Source organism: Meriones unguiculatus, chromosome 4 (genome assembly GCF_030254825.1).
Source record: "Meriones unguiculatus strain TT.TT164.6M chromosome 4, Bangor_MerUng_6.1, whole genome shotgun sequence".
Taxonomy (NCBI): Eukaryota; Metazoa; Chordata; class Mammalia; order Rodentia; family Muridae; genus Meriones; species Meriones unguiculatus.
This window is the reverse complement of record NC_083352.1, coordinates 21,984,156-22,001,912: the sequence shown is the minus strand read 5'-3', so window position 1 is coordinate 22,001,912 and position 17,757 is coordinate 21,984,156.

The following is a 17,757-nucleotide window of genomic DNA, read 5'->3' as shown; positions in this document are numbered from 1 at the left end:
TTTTCCTTTATTATACCTCATTTAAATATCTTTGCTACAGCCTTGAAATTTGGAATTTTAGCATTTAACACGTCAGTTTCTCTTAAAATGATCTTTTTTTTTTCAGATTTTTATCTATAAGATAGGCTTGATTTTAAAATCTGCTCTTACTCTGTGTGACCCAAGACTTAATTTTGGATATTAATTCTATATAACATATTTTGTTTGTCTATGGTAGGGTCTCATATAGCCCAACCTGGCTTTGGATTCACAGTTGTGCAAGGCTGATATGAAACTTCTGCCTCCATTTCTTGAATGCTGGGATTTTAGCTGTGAGCTATTGGGCCTGGAATATTTTTATTCAGAAAATTAAAAATATAATTTGAGATAGAGCTTTGCTATAGAATAAGCAACATTCAAATCAATATATCTGGGTAATGAGAATATCATTTAATTTAAATTTTATTTTCTATTTTCTGGTTTGTGGCGAAATGAATAAAATTAAATGCTATTAGTGTAGAGATCTGTGGGGGAAAGGAATTTTGAGAGTGAGTGACCCTCAATCTATACAATGCAGGCATAAAGTCATCTGTTCAGCAACCCCACCTGTGAGGTCTCTAAGGATCTGGAGAAGGGCTGTTAAAAGGCACATTTTGATTTCAGAAGCAGCTCTTCCAGACCTGCCATGACAGCTGCTCATGATATCCAGCACGGAAACCCAGACAGATGTTGCCTAACCTCTTTTATTCACATTCTTCAGGAGTGAAATATGAATTAAACCACATTTGTGTTCTCCAAAAAAGAGGGAATAAATTCCCAAAGGTTCATGACGCAGGACTATGAAAGCCGATCATGACTCTTACAGTCTGCACTGGATGCTTATTAGGAAGGGGATAAGTTGAGAAAGGAAACAATTGAGGAAGACGAAAGTTCTCAGGAAGTATAGTTTATACAAAGAACAGTTAGATTCCTGGCTCATCTTGGTGTCTCTCATTGACATTGTTTTATTCTTATTTTGGTTCTCTGCTGCATTTAATGTAACCAATGTTGAGAGAGACTCAACTGAGTTCCCTCTTGCAGAGCAATCACCCAAGGCCCATGGCAGATGGTGCACTGTGAGAGACAGTAAGATAGGTGGAAGCATAAACCTTTTGTTGGAATAGACCTTCAACCTTTTTCACCATTTCCATTAAAGTTTTACTTTGGGGTTTATTTCTAAGGTCCATTTTCAGTTATACATTCTTGTCACTTACTAAAAAATGGAAGTACATACATTTTTCTTTAGTGATTAGGAATTCATAATAAAAAAATGGATGACTCATTGTGAAGGATTTGTGGAGTCATTTTGGAATTGGCTTCTAAGAGAAAATAAACTGTTGGAAAACAGTGCAGTCTTACTTTCGCTGTTTCTCAAAATTCTGTAAATTTTAGGCAAGAGGGCCAACTATGGTAGGACATCTATAGTCCTATCATTGGAGGCTAAGACATTAGGTTTGTAAGTTCAGGGTGAACTTATGTTATATAATGATATTTTGTCTCAATAAACAAACAAATGAAACATAGCCCGAAAAAAATACTTTGGAAAAGGCCTGATTTTTTGCTCTTTCAATGGGATTTCTTGGATATAGGACTGACCCACAGAAAGAAAGCTAACACTGAAGCAAGCTCTTTTAAAATTGAAAACAAATGACTGGGTTCAATGATATTTCCTTTCCCATACTGAGCTTTTCCTATTTGGATATCCTCAGTGTACACATGGAATTGAAACCCTGAGAATCAATAACCCCATGTTTTATGTGCTGCATATTCTCTTTCTATCACTTTATATAACAGCTAGCAACAGTACAAGGACAAAAATTTCTTTTTTAACAATTTTTATTTTTTTATATTAATCACAGGTTATTTACTTTGTATCCCAGCCATAGCCCCCCTCCCTCATTCTCTTCCAATCCCACCCTCCCTCCGTAGTCTCCTCCCTGCCCCCCTCTAAGTCCTCTGTAGGGGACGTCCTCCTCCCCTTCCATCTGACTCTAGTTTATCAGGTCTCATCAGGACTGGAGGCAATGTGCTCCTCTGGGGCCTAGCAAGGCTACTCCTCCCTCGGGGATGGGGGTGGGATGGAGGGGAGAGGTCAAAGAGCTAGCCACTGAGCTCGTGTCAGAAATAACCCCCGTTTTCCTTAATAGGGAAACCCCCTTGGATGCTGAGCTGCCATGGGCTACCTCTGAGCAGGGGTTCTATGTTTTCTCCAAGCATGGTCCTTGGTTGGAGATATAGTCTCACAAAAGACCCCTGTGCCCAGATAAATTTGGTCCTAGTGGCACCCAGTCCTCTCCAGGTCTTAAAAGCTCCCTCTTCTTTCATATGATTTCCTGCACTCTGCCCAAGGTTTGGTTATGAGTCTCAGCATCTGCTTTGATACACTGCTAGGTGGAGTCTTTCAGAGGCCCTCTATGGTAGGCTCCTGTCCTGTTTCTTGTTTTCTCCTACTTCCAATGTCCATACCATTTGTCTTTCTAAGTGAGGATTGATCATCTTACCCCAGAACCTCTTCTTGTTTAGCTTCTTTAGGTGTCCAGATTTTAGTATGTTTATCTTATCTTCTAGGTCTAGTGTCCACTCCTAAGTGAGTATATACCGTGTGTGTCTTTCTGCTTCTGGAATACCTCACTCAGGATGATCTTTTCTAGATCACACCATTTGACTGCAAATTTCATGACTTCCTTGTTTTTAATTGGTGAGTAGCCAATCTGGCGCTTTCTCAGACAATTAGGAATAGCATTTCCTCAAGATCCAGCTATATCACTCCTAGGCATATATCCAAAATGTATTCAAGTACACAACAAGGACATTTGTTCAACCATGTTTTAGCAGCTTTATTCATAATAGCCAGAACCTGGAAACAACCCAGATGCCTCTCAACTGAGGAATGAGTACAGAAACTGTGGGACATTTACAGAATGGACTATTACTCAGCAGTTAAAAACAAAAATTTCTTAAATACCGATTCTTAGATGTGATGGTATACCTATAATTGTAGTATTTTACAGAAAGTGGCAGGTGTATCTCTGAGTTTTGGTGAGCCTGAACTATATAGTGAGACCCTGTTTCATAGCAAAATTAAACAAAACAAAATCATAACAAGCAAACAAACAAAAGCCAGATCCCATAAAACAACTTAATTATACACAGACATAGAATGCTAATATCACACCTAATTTTACCACTAACATTAAGTTTTAAGGCGTCAGAATTTATTGTTATTGATGACAGTGTTACAGTGGATGGGAGATAATGGAACAGTTTTATGTTGATGTTCATGCTTAGCTTTAAAACCAAATTTTTGTTTTAAAATTTGTTTAACAAAGTTATTTTCTTTGATTATTTTTGTCCTTAATGAAAAAAAAAATAGGAGGGAAATTTCTGACGTCAGAAATCCGACAAATACATTGATTTTAGGCTACCTGTGTGCCTAACTTGGATTTGGCATTATGTTGAGTGTGCTGTACCCCCAATTCTCCTAAAAGAAATATAGCACTAATGCTACACTGCATGAGGCAGGGCTCTTAAAGAACTTCCCCTTTGCTAAAGGACAGTGTTTTTACTCCCTAGAAATAGGAAAACCAACAGATATTCAAAATTGCATTTCTGAGCCATGAAATAACAAGGGATTTGAACTCATCTTCTCTGATCGCCACAAAATTGAATAAACTAAAAATAGCTTGCTGGGGAAGTAGATGAGGAGCCCCCTTGAGGAAACAAGTTTCTATGGGAGTGTTTTAGGCACAAAGAATAGAACTATCAGCAACTTACGACTTTTCCTTATTGGGAAAGCATGAGCATACCAACTTTATTCAGCAAGAAGGCAAGCTATTCAATCAAGTATATGCCTTCTTGATTCTTCCTCCTCCTCTTCTTCTTCCTAGTATTATTATTTTATTTTATTAATTATTAATTAATTAATTAATTTTTGAGACAGGGTTTCTCTATGTAGCTTTGGCTGTCCTGGACTCACTTTGTAGAGTAGGCTGGCTTTGAACTCACAAAGACCCACCTGCCTTTCCTGGGATAAAGGTGTGTGCCATCATGCCTGGTTTCTTGATTTATTTTCAATTGCACTCCCTCCCTGCTTGTTTTGCTTTGAGTTTGACTGAGTGCATGTTTTCCCTCATGACTTGTGTTTAAAAATGCTAAACAGAACAAAACAAGAAGAGTTACAGGAACTTGAATGTGGAGATCTCTTTTCTCAGGCCCCAGAGGAGAAGAAAGTCTAAATGAATTAGAAATAAATTCTAACAAACAATGAGTAGTGCTCAAATGGTTCCTGAGTCAGTCTGTCACTGTCATCGCTATGTCTTACCATACAGTGGATTTGCATGTGTTGAGATTCATTTAGAAATCGCACATGAACACCTGCAATTTGGCATTCCAGTTAGAATCCCAGTGTATTACACACTTGATTAATAAACTCTGAAGTACTGAAATGATTCTCTGTCATTAATCATATTCTCCTCTATCTCTATATTACCTGAAATCATTAGAGGAGAAGAAAGCCTAAAGTGCAATCAGCTACATCAGCTACCAGCATACTAATGCAACGACTGCACTCTCAGCTCCAAATAGGCTAAAAATAATTAAATGGGAAATTATAAGTGGATGCTATTTTTGTGTTATGGGCCTGGCTTAAAGGCACCCTTCTTTACAACAGGAGCTATTTCATGGAAGTTACCTTTTCGTGACATCCATAGAAGTATCTTGATAGTCAAAGTACTTGACTGCCAAAGCATTCCTGGAAACTGGAAGAGCTCCTGCTTTAGGTAGAGGAAGGTCCTCAGGAGAATTTCAGAAATTCAGATATACTTTTCTAGTAGCTGAAATGAATGTCACAACTTCAGGAAGTGATTTGTTGTCATCAATTAACAGATTAATTTTCATACATAAACAGTGCCTCCTCAGTGTGTCTTTATCAGGAGATGATGGAGCTTTTTAAGGTCTGGGTCCGTCTATTTATTATTTATTTGGATAAAATAGCTATATAGTCTAAGTGATAAATATTTTTAATACCAGAATTAAGGATGTAGAAGCAAGTGGATCTCTATGAGTTGAATGCCAGCTAGATCCACAAAGTGAGTGTCAGGACAAATTATATAGTAAGACCCTGTCTCAAAAAAATATGTTCAGATAAATTCAGCACATAGAGGATGCAGAGACATATAATACAGGTTAGCTTATCTGTGGAGACTCTTTAATATCAGGAATGTAGTTATTTATTGTGTGTCTACAAATGTATATCCTCTTCCAAAGTATAGATGGTCACAAGGCCAGGGCCAAAGAAAGAAAGATCATTTTGAACAAGGCAAGACAAATCATTCTAAATGATATTTTAAAAATTAAAATACCAAGAACAGACACATCTAACTTGACTAAAATAGTTTTAAATCTCATATTATTTCTTACAATTTAAACTTTATTTATTTTTGTGTCAAGAACCCCGAAATATTAACCATAATCTCCAATGTGCAAGATGTATTAGTGAAGAAGCCTCTCTCATGTTCTCGCTGTCAAATAGATCACTTAGTCTGTAACACGTCAAGACACTATGTCTTGGCTTATGTGGTAAATTTTAAGCTAAAGTGTTCAGTTTTCTCTAATTGCATTGCATTATTTTGAAATTAGCCCTAGGAATAACGGAGGCAAACATTAAGTTTTTCCTACATCTACCCTCTTAGTCAGCACACAAGCATAAACTTAGCCATCCAATTCCGTGGTCTTATTCCATTGTTTGTAAGGTAAAGGGTTTAGACACAGGAACTCTCAAAAACATTTCAGGAACTTCCACTGAATGCAAAATGTTGTGAGGCTCTCAAGACTCAGGAGGCTGCAGTCATAAATCCCAGGAATCACACGAAATTTACAAGGCTCAGGAAGTATGAATCGCAAGTTCCTCTCCTGAAGAGCCCTACGAGTGAGCAAATTCTGTGGAAGAGGTGGAGCTTCCCGTAAATTGTACAACTTAATACCAGCCTCTCCCCAGGCTTGAGTGGGCTTTCCCCTGAGGCACCCTCAATTCCCCGTGCTTTTCTAAGTAACCCCTTAACTACGTTTCTACGAGTAACCTAGCAACTCCCAGATCACCAAGTTAGATGTGTGTAGAATGATTTCTTTGCTTTCTTGGTGCCCTGCATGTGGTGAAGATACTCTGCTCGTGTCTACACCCTACCTCTACACACAAAAGTCACACAACAGAGACAGATAAGATACACAAAAAACAAGGGCTTTGGCTTTTCTGACTCCCACAGTTTTTAAAATGCCATTGTCCATTACAAGGCAATCATATCAGGGAAGATTACCAGAGACGACTTTTCTTTGTACAAAAGACAAATCGGAGAAACCTGAGTCTAAATAGACAAATTATTTTCTTTTTGTTCTTTTCTTTCTTTCTTTCTTTCTTTCTTTCTTTCTTTCTTTCTTTCTTTCTTTCTTTCTTTCTTCTCTCTCTCTCTCTTTCTTTCTTCTTCTTCTTCTTTTTTTTTTTTTAATGTATTTAGGATTGAACTTAGTACTCCACATATGCTAGGCAAGCTATCTTCCAACAATTTTCAAGCTCAGCTCCTTCTATTTTTCCCCAAGTATATTATGCATTTGGATAATATCTTTTCCTCCTTCCCATATCCAACCCTTCCTAGACCATTCTTCAATATATACCTTTCCCAAATCTATGGGGTTTTTTTTTTCTTTTTTTCTTCTTGCCCACCGGGCTTAGTTAGTGTTGCCAATAAGTACATGGGGAGGGCCATGCACTGGAGCATGTGCAACCTAAAAATAGCCATATCCCCAAAGGTAAAAAAAACAAAAAACAAAAACAAATCAAAACAAAACAACAACAACAACAAAAAAAAAAACCTGACTCTCCATCCCCAAGCAGCCTATTTAGTTCAATTACCTATTTAGTTTTTGTGAGTTCATATGTGCAAAAGTAGTATCATGTTCAGAAGATAGCGTTTCACAGAGTTCCTTCACATCTTCTAACTGTTCTTTCTAATTCTCTCCCACTATGCTTCTTGAGACTTGCAGGAAGGGTTTAATTTAGATATCCCATTTAGGGCTGGGTCATCACAGTCAACCCCTCTAAATTTCTAATCTGCTGACTTCCAAAGCTTGCCTAAGTTAAACAAACAAAACTAAATCTAGGATGCTTGTATGAGAGGGAACATTCAGTGTTTGTCTTCTAGGCTGTTTTTTCAGTATTTTCCCCCAGTTCTATCCATTAATCTTCAAATGTCATCTTTCCATTTTTTGTTTTCCTTTATAGCTGAAAGAAATTCCATTGTGTAAATAGATCACAGTTCTATTTTCTATTCATCAGTTGAAAGACATTTAGGTGGCACCTAATTTCTAGATACTGCAAACAGAACAGAAATGAGCATGAATGTGCAGTGTTCACTAATGTGGTTCTTGCAAATAGAGTAGCAACGAGCATTGATGTGAAAATGTCCCCGTAGTGAGAAAAAAATCATTTCTATATGTCTGGGTCACTTGGTAAATCTATATCTAGATTTGGAAAACCTCCACATGGATTTCCTTATTGGTTACACAAGTTTTCATTCCTAGGGCATATGGGTTTCCATCTCCTCACACCCACAACAAGTTTTGTTGTCATTTGCTTTCCTGATGATGGCCATTCTTGATGGATTGAGATAGAATATTAATGGAATTCCAATCTGCCTTTCTCTGATGGTTAAGGATGTTTGCTGAATGGGGTATATAAAAGTATTTCCTTCTTCTTCTTCTTCTTTTTCTTCTTCTTCTTCTTCTTCTTCTTCTTCTTCTTCTTCTTCTTCTTCTTCTTCTTCTTCTTCTTCTTCTTCTTCTTCTTCTTCTTAGAACAGCAGAGCCAAAATACCTGGGCCCAGGGGGATGCCACAGAGACTAATAAATACTCCAACTAAGGACCATGCATGGAGAGGACCTAGAGCCCCCCATTCAAAGGAATCCCATTGGCTGCTCAGTTTCCAAGTGGGTGGGTTCCCTAGTGAGGGGTACAGGGGTTGTCTCTGACAGCAGTGGCAGACTCTTTGATCACCTCCCCCTGGGGCTGCAGCCTTGCCAAGCCACAGAGGAAGATGATGCAGCCAGCCTTGATGAGACCTGATAAGCTGAGGTTAGATAGAAGGGGAGGAAGTCCTCCCCTATCAGGGGACTAGCGAAAGGGAAGAGGGGGAGAAGAGGGACTGAGGGGGGGACTGGGAGGAGACAAGGGAGAGGGTCATAGCAGAGATACAATGTAATAAATTGTAATAAATAAATATATAAATAAAATTAATTTTTTCTGATTAGCTATATTGTCAATTTTTAATTAGATTGTTTGGTTTTTTATCTTTTTATTTATTTATTTTTTCAATGCAGTTTATTTAGGAACCTTGAACAATCATCTGACCCTGGGGAAAGCCAGCCCACAGCTTAAATAGCCTCTGGGTAGCCAACCCCACGTGGGCAATGCAGATAGGTCCACATACATGGAAGCAAGCCAGATCCTCAGCCTTAGCCAAATGTGGAATTGTTCCTGACAGAGAGCACTCACCATCGGGAAGATGGAAGGCGGAAACCAGCTCCATCTTTAAGGCATAGCATTCCGCAGCTCTCTACAGTTCCCCCTTTTTGTTTTAGATGCATCAGGCAAGAGTAGAAGTCTGATCTCTGATATTAGAAATAAATTGGGACTTTGTACCGATGTTCATTTAGGTGTCATCCACCCAAAGAGCATGAGACCCGTCCAATACCTTTTTCTCAGAGGCGGGACCTGGGGCATCAACCCGCATGCAATCAGACATGCTCTTCTCTGGGTCCAAAGCAGCTGACCCTGAGTGCAGTGCTTAGCCTCGCATCCTGAGCATAACATTTTAGCTTTCTATGGTAGCCAACCATGCTTGGGGAGACTGTCCTGCTTCAATGGCTGTAAAGGCCTGAATGGTCATGGCTGCATCACACTGTTGTGAGACTCTAATCTTGCATATATACCACAGGCAAACCAAGGAGACCAACACCAGAAGGCCTGCTAACGCTCCCATGCCCGCCCATTCCTTCAGATGATTCTTGGCTGCAGCAATCCATGATGATAATCCTGTGGCTAGTCCTGCGTCCACTCTGGTAGAATTTACTGTGACAATGGCCACTCTCAGCTGCTCCATTCTAGTATCGAATTCTCCAGTCCAATTACCTAAAATATAGCTAGACAATTGTTTAGACAGATTTGCAGCACAGGAAAAATTCTCATGTTATATGCTAGTGACTCAAAGTCCAGCATATTTTCATTGACAGCCAAGTTGAGCGATTTGCCATAGGGTATCAATTTGCTCCTGCATGAGGTCACGGTTCAGTCTGGACCGTGACCAGAGAGAGACACTGGCTTGTGGCTCTGGGCTGGGGCTGGGGCTGGCAGCCGGCAGCCAAGCGTCTGGGGTTTTTTATCTTTAGGGTGTTTTTTTTGGTACTTGTTTGAGTAATGTAGACACATTTCTCCTATCCTGTAAGCTGACTTTGTTTTATTGATTAATTTTTCTCTGTATACAGAACCTTTTCAATTTCATGAAATTTCACCTGTTCACAGTTAGATCTACTCCTTGCTCTTGTGGTCATATTTTGAAACTTGTCTATCTATAAAATTGAAGTGCACTCCCTATTTTTCTTTTTTTTTTCTCCAGTAAAATTACAGAGTCTCTGGTATTCATGATCCTTTTGCAATTGAGTTTTGTCTAAGACCAGTTGGCAAGGATCCAATCCTGTTTCGTTCTCCTTCATGTTGATGTCCAGATTCCACAGAACTTTTCATTGAAGCTACTGTCCCTTCTCCAATATGTATTACTTGCTTCTTTATCAAAGTCAAAGATGGTGATAATTGCATGAACTTATATTACAGCCCTCTACACCCTTAGTCTGTGCTTCTGTTTTAGATCAGAACCACGCTGTTTTGATTATTATGCTTCTACTGTACACACCTGAAATTAGATGTGGTAATGCCACCCATACAGTTTTCTGTCCCACCACATTGCTTTGACTATTTTTGATCTTTTGTGCTTTTACATAAATTTAAGACTTTTTTTAAAGTCTGTGCCTTGGACATTTGAATGGGATTGTGTTGAATCTGTAGATTGCTTTTAGTAAAATGACCATTTTTATATTTATTCTTATGTATAATTACGGAGAGTTATTCCAACTTCTAGTGTATTCTTGATATTTTTCTTCAGTCTCTTAACATTTTTATTGCAAAAAATTATTTGTTTCTTTGATTAGATATATTTCTAAGTATTATTTTATGGTTATTATCCATAGAATCAAGTCCCTGCTTTCTCTTTCAGTATGTCTGATGTTGCTATATAGAAAAACGAAAATTATGTGAAATAATATTAGTTACTTTGCTGAAAGTATTCCATCTTATGAATATTTTCAGCAAAGTAACTAATACAATACTGAAAATATTCATGAGCTGCGTGTGTCTTTAGGGTTTTTGATGTATACAGTCATATAATCTTTAAACAGGAAGGCTTTATCTTCTTCATTGTCTTCCTTATAATTCCTTCTCTTATTATGTTACCTAAGATTTTAAACACTGTACTACATAGGAGTAGTATGAATGGACACCTTTGTCCTTTTCCTGATTTTAGTGGAAATACTCTTCAGTTTTCTTGTATTTAATATGGTGTTGGACATAGATTTATCATGTACAGCGTTTATTGGGTTAAAGGATGATATCACATCTCTAGCCTCTCTGTGGCTTTTTAGCAAAGGATGTTGGATTTTGTTAAATGACTTTCAACGTCTATTGAGATACTTGTGTGATTTATATCTTTGAATCCATTTATTCAGAGTATTATATTTATTGATTTATGTGTGTTAAACCTCCCCTGGATCCCCAGAATGAAGCAAACTTGATCTTGATGAATGAACTTTTTGATGGGATTTTAAATCAGGTTTGACAATATTTTTCTGTGACTATTTTTTATTATAAATTAGGGCTGTAAATTTTTTTGTTGGCATTATTTTTTAAAATAATCTTGTAATTAGGGTTAACATAGTTTCATAAAAGGATTTGAAATATTCCTTCCTTTTCTTTTTAGGGAATAATTTGGGTCATGTTAGTGTTCCTTCTTCTATGAAGATCTGGTAGACTTCTGCAGTTAATCTGTTTGCCTGGGCTTTTATTATTTAGAATTTTTTTTTCTTACAGACTTATTCAAACTCATGTTCTCTTTCTCTCTCTCCTCCTCTCCCCACCCTTCTCTCTCTCTCTCTCTCTCTCTCTCTCTCTCTCTCTCTCTCTCACACACACACACACACACACACACGCACACACACACAGACACACACACACTCACAAACACACACACACACAGAGAGAGAGAGAGAGAGAGAGAGAGAGACAGAGATAGAGACAGAGACAGAGAGAGAAATCAAACATCTTCTCCACTCACAACACAACCCCATCCATAAAACATGGTCATTTGGGTATTAGTCATCTGCCCTGAGCATGGGGCCTGCCCTGGGGTGTGGTTGATATATCCATGTCACTCTATTGGAGAAAATGGATTTTCCATTTTGTTGCAGAAAGCTTCTTGGTTACGGGTGGAACTTTGTGCCCATGCCACCTTCTTCAGCTGATACTTTGACTGGTTGAGTGTGATGTCACAATCTCTGTGAGTTCACATGTATATCCACTCTACTGTGTCTGAAAGATCCTATTATTTTGGAGTTACCTACCACTTCTGTTTTGTTGTTGTTGTTGTTGTTGTTGTTTGTTTTTTTCAATGCAGTTTATTCAGGAACCTTGAACAATCATCTGACCCTGGGGAAAGCCAGCCCACAGCTTAAATAGCCTCTGGGTAGCCAACCCCAGCATACCACATGGGCAATGCAGATAGGTCCACATACATGGAAGCAAGCCAGATCCTCAGCCTTAGCCAAATGTGGAGTTGTTTGTGACAGAGAGCACTCACCATCGGGAAGGTGGAAGGCGGAAACCAGCTCCATCTTTAAGACGCGGCATTACGCAGCTCTCTACAGTTCTCCCTTTTTGTTTTAGACACATCAGTCAAAAGTAGAGGTCTGATCTCTGATATTAGAAATGAATTGGGACTTTGTACCAATGTTCATTTAGGTGTCATCCACCCAAAGAGCATGAGACCCGTCCGATACCTTTTTCTCAGAGGCGGGACCTGGGGCATCAACCCGCATGCAATCAGACATGCTCTTCTCTGGGTCCAAAGCGGCTGACCCTGAGTGCAGTGCTTAGCCTCGCATCCTGAGCATAACATTTTAGCTTTCTTGGTAGCCAACCATGCTTGGGGAGACTGTCCTGCTTCAATGGCTGTAAAGGCCTGAATGGTCATGACTGCATTACGCTGTTGTGAGACTCTAATCTTGCATATACACCATAGGCAAACCAAGGAGACCAACACCAGAAGGCCTGCTAACGCTCCCATGCCCGCCCATTCCTTCAGATGATTCATGGCTGCAGCAATCCATGGTGATAATCCTGTGGCTAGTCCTGCGTCCACTCTGGTAGAATTTACTGTGATAATGGCCACTCTCAGCTGCTCCATCGTAGTATCGAATTCATGCCTCGCTGGGTGCCTGTGCCCGTTGATGCCCCTCACGCTATGACTCTCTTCAGACAGAAAAGGGATCTTGGAACTACAGCCGCCACTGTTACTGCCATCTCATTGGCGGCTGTTGGAGCTACCACCGTGGCATTAGCCATGAGTCATACTGTGCAGACTACTCAGTCCCTGAATAATCTTTTAGCCAATGTAGCTCATACCTTAGATGTACAAAAAGGAATTAATGCTCAACTAAAAGGAGGCTTGATGGTGTTCAATCAGAGGATTGACCTCGTACAGGAGCAAATTGATACCCTATGGCAAATGGCTCAATCGGGCTGTTAATGAAAGTATGCTGGACTTTGTGTCACTAGCATACAACATGAGAATTTTTCCTGTGCTGCAAATCTGTCTAAACAATTGTCTAGCTATATTTTAGGTAATTGGACTGGAGAATTCGACACTTCTGGTTTTTAAAATATTTTCTGCCTCCTCTTTCCCATAGATCTTCGAGACTTTTTAATTTAATTTTTTATTATTAGTTACATTTTATTAACTCTATATCCCAGCTGTATCCCCCTCGCTTATTCCCTCCCAATCTCACCCTCCCTCCCTCATCTCCTCTCTGCCCCTTTCCAAGTCCACTGATTGCGGAGGACCTCCTCCCCTTCCATCTGACCCTGTTTTATTAGGTATCTTCAGGACTGGCTGCAAAGTCCTCCTCTGTGGCCTAGCAGGACTGTTCCTCCCTTGGGGGGGGGGGAGGTCAAAAAGCCAGTCATTGAGTTCCTGTTAGAAATAGTCCCTGTTTTCCTTACTATGGGAAACCAATTGGTTATTGAGCTAACACAGGCTACATCCTAGCAGAGGTTCTAGGTTATATCCACACATGGTCCTTGGTGGAGTGTCAGACTCAGAAAAGACCCCTGTGTCCAGTTATATTCGGTCCGTTTGGAGCTCCTATCTTTTCCACATCACAGTAACTCTCCTTCATATGATTCCCTGCACTCTGCCGATGGTTTGTTTATGAGTCCTAGTATATGCTTTGAAACACTGCTAGGTAGAGTCTTTCAGATGCCTTCTGGGGTAAACTCCTGTCATACCTCCAATGCACATCCCATCTGTCTTTCTAAGTGAGGATTGATCCTCTTACCCCTTGTCCACTTTCTTATCTTCTTTAGGTGTATAGATTTCATTATGTTTATCATATCTTGTAGGTCTATATAAGTGAGTATATACCATGTTTGCCTTTTTCCTTCTGGGATACTTCACTCAGAATGATCTTTTCTAGCTCCCACCATTTGCCTGCAAATTTCATGATTTCCTCCTTTTTGATTGCTGAGTAGTATTCCATTGTGTAAAAATACCACAATTTCTGTATCCATTCCTCTGTTGATGTACATCTGGTTTGTTTCCAGGTTCTGGCTATTACAAATAAAGCTGCTGCAAACATGGTTGAGCAAATGTACTTGTTGTGTACTTGAACAAACTTTGGCTATATACCTAGCAGTGGTATAGCTGGGTCTGGAGGAAGCACTATTCCTAATTGTCTGAGAAAGCGACAGATTGACTTCCAAAGTGGTTGTACCAGTTTACATTCCCACCAGGAATGAAGGAGGGTTCCCCTTTCTCCAAAACCTCTCCAGCATGTGTTGTCACTTGAGTTTTTCAACTTGGCCATTTTAATGGGTATAAGGTGAAATCTTAGGGTCATTTTGATTTGCATTTCCCTAATGGCTAATGAGGTTTAGCATTTCTTTAAGTTTTCTCTGCCATTCTATATTCCCCTATGGAGAAACCTCTGTTTAGCTCTGTTCCCCATTTTTTAATTGGATTACTTGGTTTGTTGCTGTTTACTTCTTGTGTTCTTTATATATACTAGATATTAGCCCTCTGTCAGATAAAGGGTTGCTGAAGATTCTTTCTCAATCTGTAGGCAGTCATTTTGTTTTGATGACGGTGTCCTTTGCTTTACAGAAGCTTTTCAGTTTCAGGAGATCCCATTTATTGATTGTTGCTCTTAGAGCCTGTGCTGTTGGTGTTCTGTTCAGGAAGTTGTCTCTTGTGCCAGTGAGTTCTAGGATGTTCCCCACTTTTTCTTCTAACCAATGTAGAGTATCTGGTTTTATGTTGAGGTCTTTGATCCACTTGGACTTTAGTTTTGTACAGGGTGATAAATATGGATCTATTTTCATTTTTCTGCATGTAGACAACCAGTTGGACCAGCACCATTTGTTGAAGATGCTATCTTTTTTCCATTGACTGTTTTTGGCTTCTTTCTCAAAAATCAAGAAGTCATAGGTGTGGGGTTTATTTCTGGGTCTTCTATTCAGTTCCATTGATCCTCCTTTCTGTTTCTATGCCAATACCATGCAGTTTTTATTACTATTGCTCTGTAGTACAGCTTGAGATTGGGGATGGAGATAGCTCCAGATGTTGTGTTGTTGTACAGGATCATTTTGGAAACTCTGGAATTTTTGTTTCTCCATATGAAGCTGAGAATCTTTTTTTCAAGGTCTGTAAAGAACTGAGTTGGTATTTTGATGGGAATTTCATTGAATGTGTAGATTGCTTTTGGCAGGATGGTGATTTTCACAATGTTAATCCTACTAATCCATGAGCACAGGAGATCTTTCCATCTTCTGATATCTTCTTCAATTTCTTTCTTCAGAGACAGCTTTTCTCAAACAGGTCTTTCACTTGCTTGGGTAGTATCACCCCAAGGTACTTTATCTTATTTGTAGCTATTGTGAAGGGTGTTGTTTCCCTGATTTCTTTCTTGGCCCTTTTGTCTCTTTGGTATACAGGATGGCTACTGATTTTTTTGAGTTGATTTTGTATCCTGCCACTTTGCTGAAGGTGTTTATCAGCTGAAGGAGTTCTCTGGTTGTACTTTTGGGGTCACTCATGTATACTATCATGTAATCTGCAAACAGTGACATTTTGACCTCTTCCTTTCCGATTTTTATCCACTTGGTCTCCTTCAACTGTTTTATTGCTCTGGCTAGGATTTCAAGTACTATGTTGAAGAGATATGGAGAGAGTGGGCAGCCTTGTCTTGTCCCTGATTTCAGTGGGATTGATTTAAGTTTCTCTCCATTGAGTTTGATGTTGGCTATAGGCTTGCTGTATATTGCCTTTACTATGTTTAGGTATGTGCCTTGTATATCTGATCTCTCCAAGACTTTAAATATGAATGGGTGTTGGACTTTGTCAAATGATTTTTTGGCATCTGAGGAGATGATGGTTTTTCTCCTTCAGTTTGTTTATGTGGTGGATTACATTGATGGATTTCTGTATGTTGAACCACCCTTGCATGCCTGGAATGAAGCCTACCTGGTCATGGTGGATGATATCTTTGATGTGTTCTTGGATTCTGTTTGCAAGTATTTTATTGAGTATTTTTGCATCAATGTTCATAAGAGAAATAGGTCTGAAGTTCTCTTTTTTTGTTGGGTCTTTTCGTGGTTTAGGTATCAAGGTGACTGTGGCTTTATAGAATGAGTTTGGTAATGTTCCTTCTGTTTCTATTTTGTGGAATAGTTTGAAGAGAATTGGAGTTAGCACTTTTTTGAAGGTCTGGTACAATTCTGCACTGAATCCATCTGGCCCAGTGCTTTTTTTCAAAGGGAGACTGTTGATGACTGCTTCTATTTCCTTGTGGAATATAGGACTATTCAATCTTTCTTCCTGATCTTGACTTAATTTTGCTAGGTGGAATCTACTAAGAAAATTGTCCATTTCTTTTAGAGTTTCGATTTCGTGGCATATAGGCTTTTGTAGTATGACCTAATGATTGTTTGGATTTCCTCAGTGTCTGTAGTTATGTCCCCTTTTTCATTTCTGATTTTGCTGATTTGGATAGTTTATCTCTGCTTTTTAGTTAGTTTGGCTAAATGTTTGTCTATCTTGTTGATTTTCTCAAAGAACCAGCTCTTGGTTTCATTGATTCTTTGAATAGTTTTATTTGTTTCTAATTGATTGAGTTTATCCCTGAATATGATTATTTCCAGCTGTCTGCTCCACTTGGGTGTATTTGCTTCTTTTTTTCTCTAGGGTTTTCAGTTGGGCCATTAAGTTGCTTGTGTGCAATGTCACAAATTTCTTCTTGAAGGCACTTAGTGCTATGAATTTTCCTCTGAGAACTGCTTTCATTGTGTCCCATAAATTAGGGTATGTCGTACCTTGATTTTAATTGAATTCTAGGAAGTCTTTAATTTCTTCCTTAACCCAGCTATCATTGAGCAGCAAGTTGTTCAGTTTCCATGTGCTTGTAGGCTTTTTCTATTTCCATTGTTGTTGAGGTCCAGCTTTAGTCCATGGTGGTCAGATAGAATACAGGGGATTATTTCAATCTTCTTGTATCTGTTGAGGCTTGCTTTGTGACCAACTATATGGTCTGTTTTGGAGAAGGTTCCATGAGGTGCTGAAAAGGTGTACTCTTTTGAGTTTGGGTGGAAAGTTCTGTAGACATCTATTAGGTTCGTTTGATTTAGGACCTCTGTAAGTACCTTTATTTCCTTATTAAGCTTCTGTCTAGATGATCTGTCCCTTGGTGAAAGTGGGGTGTTGAAGTCTCCCACTATTAAGGTGTTGGGATGAATGTGTGATTTAAGTTTTAGTAATGTTTCATTTATGAATGTAGGCACTCTTGCATTTGTGGCATAGATGTTCAGAATTGTGATGTCCTTTTGGTGGATTTTTTCTTTGATGAGAATGTAATGTCCTTCCTCATCTTTTTTTATTAATTTTGGTTGAAAGTCTATTTTTATTAGATCTTAGGATAGCTACCCCAGCTTGTCTTCTGGGTCTGTTTGCGTGAAAGACATTTTTCTAGCACTTTACTCTGAGGTAGTATTTATCTTTGTTGCAGAGATGCGTTTCTTGGATGCAGCAGAATATTAGATCTTGTTTCCACACCAGTTCTGTTAGTCTGTATTTTTTTATTGGAGAGTTGAGTCCATTGATGTTGATAGATAATAGTGACCAATGAATGTTAGTTCCTTTCATATTGGAGTCGGTGGTCTTACTATGTTTCATTGCTTGTTTTCTTTTATTTATTTTTTGTTGGGATATTATCTGTATGCTACATTTTCTTGGGTGAAGTTGTTTTCATTGGATTGGAGTTTTCCTTCTAGTATCTTCTGTAGGTCTCGTTTTTGTCATGGAATATTTTGCTTTCTCC